The sequence below is a fragment of the Cupressus sempervirens genome, chromosome 7 (genome assembly GCF_028749045.1).
Source record: "Cupressus sempervirens isolate cs-2001-9-10 chromosome 7, ASM2874904v1, whole genome shotgun sequence".
In the NCBI taxonomy this organism is placed as follows: Eukaryota; Viridiplantae; Streptophyta; class Pinopsida; order Cupressales; family Cupressaceae; genus Cupressus; species Cupressus sempervirens.
Genome location: NC_143124.1, coordinates 766,278,056 through 766,284,055, shown reverse-complemented (window position 1 = coordinate 766,284,055; position 6,000 = coordinate 766,278,056). Strand labels below are relative to the sequence as shown.

The window sequence follows — 6,000 nt, the reverse complement described above, 5'->3', positions numbered from 1 at the left end:
CAAGTGAGGTCAGTAAGTACTGTCTATCAATTGATATGACATTTGTGTAACATCAAAGATAACACACAATTAATCAATTGTATCCAACAATCTCCCTCTTTGGCATTGATGGAAAAATAACATGTCATAGCACAATGAAATTTTGAGAACACTAGTGCAATTAACATATCAAAGAACCCAATAATGCATTCCAAAACAAAGCACATTGCTATAAAATATTACTTTATTAGAGAACTGGTGTAGGACAAAGAAATTAGATTAGAATATGTCCATACAAAAGAACAAATTATAGACATATTTACCAAACCATTACCTAAGGATGCATTCTTGTATCTAAGAGGTAAGCTAGGGGTCATTCCCCTATCTGAAGCTCACTAAATAAAGTTTAGTGATGCATCAACCAGAACCAAGTTAAAGATCAATTAGTTGATGCAACATAATCAAGAGAATATTGCATATGAAGCAATACTCAAGGTACAATAATACAAATTTGGCATGTGTTTTCAAAGAGGGAGAAGTTTACTGTCATGTCTTTATCTTTTTGAAATTTTGTAGAGGGAAAAGTTTGAAAAGAAGGTATGCAAAGGGAGAATATGTAACATAAAGAAGAAGTTCTTGTGTAAAATCAAAGAGGGAGAAACTTTCTATCAAAGGGAGTCTTATTTTCAAAATTTCAATATGTTAAACAATTTACATCTAACTTTGTATATTTTTGATGAATAGTGGTTTCTAGATAAGAGAAAGCCTTTCATAGTTGTATCAAAATAAAACTTGGTCATAAATGGAGTTTTGAGGAGATAGATGAGTTAATATTAGAAATGAATTTTATATATGTAGATTTATCATTTTGGTATCATACTAATGGCATGAAGGTATTAGGTTATGCATTGAAAAATGATGTGAAAATATCATTGACTAAGAATCTAGTACAATATGCTAAGTCAATGTGTTGACACGTTTCAAAATTCTATCCAAAATTAAACAAAAAATATAAATTTTTTACTTTTAAAATAAATACTTTAAATAATAGTGAGAATAGAAGAAAGTCAATCCTTCATGTAATTAGGAGAAAAGGAGAAAAAAAACCTACAAATTGAGGAGAGGAAAAAGGGAGTGACCCTTTGTGATGACAAATCAATTGAAACCTTTTTTGCTCTTTTGACCTTTATTAGTAGTCATTCAAAATGAGGACAAAAGAGTGTATACAATTAATCTTCATTTTTCTAGGACTAAAAAATAAAAAGAGAATAAATAATTTTGTAAGGAATTAATTTCTAGTGCAAAGAGAAGTAACCTAGTGTGCATGGAAACATAAAGGTGTTTAGTTTAACAATTCCAAAGGATACTAAAGTTGACAAGAATACAAAATAGTCAAGGAAAAGATGAAAAATCACATAAATTGGTCTTTAATATGAGAAATAAGGATGATCCTTAGTCTAAGGTGTAGAATAATATTAGGATGTCATAATATACCATAGAGAGTTACAAATTCTCCCCCTCTTGGAGAGTTAAATGATGCACAAGTAAGTGATGATCCTAAATATTTGAAGAATAAGATGGAAGTCTACATTCAAAATGTAAAGCTGATGATAAGACTATAAAATGTTTCGGCAATGATAATTATATAAGAAATTTTGAAGGTTAAAAGAACACAAGCTACACGTTGTATGACTAAATATTCGAAGGATAAAAGAGCATTGAATAATGTGCGACCCTAGTTAACAGGTAAAATAGATTTCATATGATAAGAACAAAACATAAAACTTAGGGCCTGTTTGGCAACGCGAATACAAGCGGAATAGGCATATGTAAATTCTTAAAATTTTGAATTCTTCGTTTGGATGCACCAAATCAAAATTGGAATACAAAGTAAAATAGGAATACATATTCCAATTTTGGCCCAAAAATGGGGTTTTGCAATTCCACCCAAATAGGTGTTATTGGAATACGTATTCCTATTCCACTTTTATTTATTTTAGAAACCATAAATTTTGGGGTCCATGAATTCCCCATCAAATATTGGCTGAACCAAACAAAGAAAGGAATATGTAGCCCCATTTTCTATTCCATAATAGCTATTCCTATTCCCACAGCCAAACGTGCCCTTAAAAAAAACTAATAACAACAAATGCATAACAACACAATAATAACTTTAGAATTAAGAAAAAAAAATATAACTAGAATAATGATGCTAATCTTCCAAAAATTTTAATTGTGAATTATGTATTAACCTTTTTTAAATTAATAATTAAACACATTTTGTCAAAAAATAAATAAATTAAAAAAATACATTTTATCATATACAAGATGCCATGTAAACTACGCTTCCTACATCAAGATAAAACTTCTCTGATAATTATTAGCTTAGGCATTCATGAACTAATTATAAGGAAAGGAGGTAATTCTCTTCAAAGTCATTTGATTTGATTGCATCATTCATTTTTGCATCCATGTCATGCCGTGTTCAATTCACTTTCCCGTATCCACCATCATCTTGACTTGTTCTGGTTCACTTAATCTCAGTTTTCCTTCCTCATTACTCACTCTTCTTACCATTGTTCAAGCTATATGCTTTAAACCTTTGGTAGCTACCTTATTTTCTCTTTGTTGTTTTTCTATTTTTATTTCTAGTGGTAGACATTTTTTTAAATTTGGTTCACTTTTGATTGTTGTGATCTCTAATCAAAACTATTGTTGATGTAGATGAAATAATCTGAATTCTTGCCATGGATCATTCCTCCGTTGTGATATGCTCATGTTTAATCGCATTCTCATGCTATTCGCTGATGATAAATGGCAATACCATGTGCCTGCCACATGAAAGAAATGCTCTTCTTGCTTTCAAGAGCCAGTTATATCTTTCACCTTTATTGCATTCATGGCAAGGCTTTAATTGCTATGAATGGAGGGGAGTAGAATGTAGCTCCATCAACTCAAATTTTGTCAAACTCCATCTTGCCAATCATGTGGAGAATGTGGATGATTGGAATAGGCCATTTAATGGAAGACTTGCTAGAGATTTGTTCCATTTAAAACAGTTCGGGCATCTAGATCTAAGCTTCAATTATTTGAGGGGTGTTCTACCTAAAGGTATGTTTAACGAAACAATCTTTCATATTTTCTATTTTAAGTTGTTTTGCCTTACTTTAATTTGAGTAGATTTTTTTTGGTTTAAAATGTAGGTTTATTTTCCCTGCAGGAATTGAGACATCTGGATTTGAGCTTCAATTGGTTTGAAGGTGAAATATCAGAGGGTTTTTCTTCCTTGAACATTTTAGAGTATCTCAACTTGTCTAGTGCCTGGTTAAATGTTATAATTCCCTACCAATTGGGGAATCTCTCTCAGTTTGAAGTTTTGGACCTATAAGTGGTAGATTTATATGTTAGTGGTCGAGAAGTATGGAGTGCTGGTTTAGTGTGGACAGAAAAGTTGCAAAAATTGAAATATTTGTCCCTTAGTGGAGTAGTGCTGAATATGACAGGAAAGCAATTAGAAGCACCCCTTTCTCATCTGCGTAATCTCCAACAGCTCCACTTTTTGGAATGCAAGCTTTCAGGGCACATTCCCAATGCTATCCAAAACTTATCATTCCTTACCCACCTCCACTTGGGTTACAAAAACTTTGAAGGACCAGTTCTATTGTGATTAGGAAATATGACTACTTTGGTTTCACTTTGGTTGTCTGAAAGTCCATTATTAAGTGGTTCATTTCCCTTGAGTCTCTCTCACTTGTCTTCTCTAAAAGAGTTTATATTAGAGGGAGGAAACTTAAGTAGTGGAAATCTAAGTCAAATATTATGTGGTGAATGGTCTCAACTCAATGTACTTTTTCTTTTAGGGTCTAATATAAAAGAAAGTATGCCACCTTGTATTGGAAATATCACCTCTATTATCTATCTTAAATGGACATATATGGAAAATATGGAAGGTCCTATTCCTTTTTCCATTAGAAATCTCTTAGCCCTACAACATTTTTCTTTTTTTGACAGCTCATTGAATGGAGAGATTCCACCATCACTTGGTCAAATTCTATCTTTGACTACTTTATACCTCATTGGAAATATGTTGGGTAGAAATATACCATTTGAGTTAGGTAATATTTCCTCTTTGGTAGAATTAGACCTATCCTCCAATGTTCTAAGTGGAAATATACCTTATAAGTTGGGAAGTCTTTCCTCCTTGGAGTATCTAGATCTTTCCTTTAATCAACTAAATGGTTTCATTTCCACTTCAATTACAAGTCTTCCTGGTCTCATGTCCATTGCCCTATCTTCAAACAATCTTCAAGGAAATATTTCTCTTAGTTTTTTAACAAAATGACCAACCTTCTTGAACTTCATCTATCCTATAATGAAATGTCTATCATGATTGAACCAGATTGGATACCCAAAATTTACCTTGGTTCCTTAAAGTTAGCCTCATGTAATATCAAGGGCATAATTCCACCATTCATTTTCACATAATATGGATTGTATGATTTGGATCTCTCCAATAATAGTCTGTATGGAAATATTCTAGATTGGTTAGGGGTGCTTCCTTTAGAATATCTTAACTTGTCATACAATAAATTGTAAGGACATGTTACCTCAAGCTTGATTGCAAAAGGTTTTCAGAGTGTTGATTTGCATAGTAATATGTTACAATGTCCTCTTCCTTTTTCTTCAATGCCAACATCAATCATGAAGCTATTAGATTTGTCTCAGAATAGATTCATAGGATTTATTCCAATGGATATTGGCAATCTTATACCATACATTCCATTTTTGCCTCTTTCAAAAAATGATCTAGGTGGTGATATACCTTCTTGAATTGGCCTTCTAAAATCTATGGAGGTTTTAGATCTCTCAAACAATAAATTATTTGGTAAAATACCATCAAGCATAATTAATTATTCTAGTTTAACAAGATTAAATTGAGCAAGTAATAGATTAGTTGGAGAGATACCATATCATATGGGAATGCTAAGTGGACTTAGTTCACTTCACCTCAACGACAATATGTTAAAGGGAAACTTTCCATCAAGCCTTAAGAACTATTCTAGCTTGCAAATTTTAGATTTGGCCAACAATACTTTTTCTGGAAACATACCATCTTGGTTGGGTCAGTTCTCTGAATTGATTATACTAGTTATGAGGTCTAACAAGTTTGAAGGAAACATTTCACATCAATTAGGCAATCTATCAAGTTTCCATGTTTTGGATATTTCACAATTTTTTTGATAGGTTCTATCCCATAATAATTAGCAACATTGAAAAGTATGAGGAATTGTACAATGAGAAACTCACATGACAATGACGGTGGCTCTTACTATTACAAAGAACAGATCCAAGTGTTCAACAAAGGATTAGAAATGGTGTATGTTAGTTTAGTGATGTTACTTATAACTTGTATTGATCTATCTATAAATAATCTATCAGACAACATTCCTTCAATAATGGGGAATCTTAAAAGTTTTCACACATTGAACTTATTAGATAATAGTCTTATAAGAGAGATTCCAAGCAGTTTTGGATTACTTGCAGAGTTAGAGTCACTTGATCTTTCAAATAATAAACTAAAAGGAAGGATTCCAAATGAAATGTTACAAGTTTCCTATTTAAGTTTTTTCAGTGTAGCCAACAATAGTCTTTGTGGAAGAATACCAAAAGGAAGACAATTCAATACATTCAGTTACATTATTTTTTTGCAAACCCTGGTCTTTGTGGATTCTTAGTTAACAAGAAATCTTGTGGATGTGGAGAGATGTCAAATTATAGCATGCAAACCCCTCTTCTTCAGAAAGAGAATGATAGGGAAGGAGAAATTCCATGGCACTGGTATGTAGAGTGGATGGCAAGTGTTTCTATTGGATTTTGGGGAGTATTTGGAATCTTGGCTGCAAAAAGGCATTGGAGGAGAAGATTCATTTTTGCATTAGATGAGATGGTAATAAGTTTATTGAGTGGATTGATAAATAGATAACAATCTAGTAAAAAATTGTACAATCATTATCCTCAAAT

The 6,000-nt window shown here is 32.1% G+C and overlaps 1 pseudogene; it reads left to right on the top strand.

Moving 5' to 3' along the window:
* Positions 1–2,720: 2,720 nt before the first annotated feature.
* Positions 2,721–5,976, top strand: LOC149549551 (uncharacterized; annotated as a pseudogene).
* The last annotated feature ends 24 nt before the right edge of the window (positions 5,977–6,000 follow it).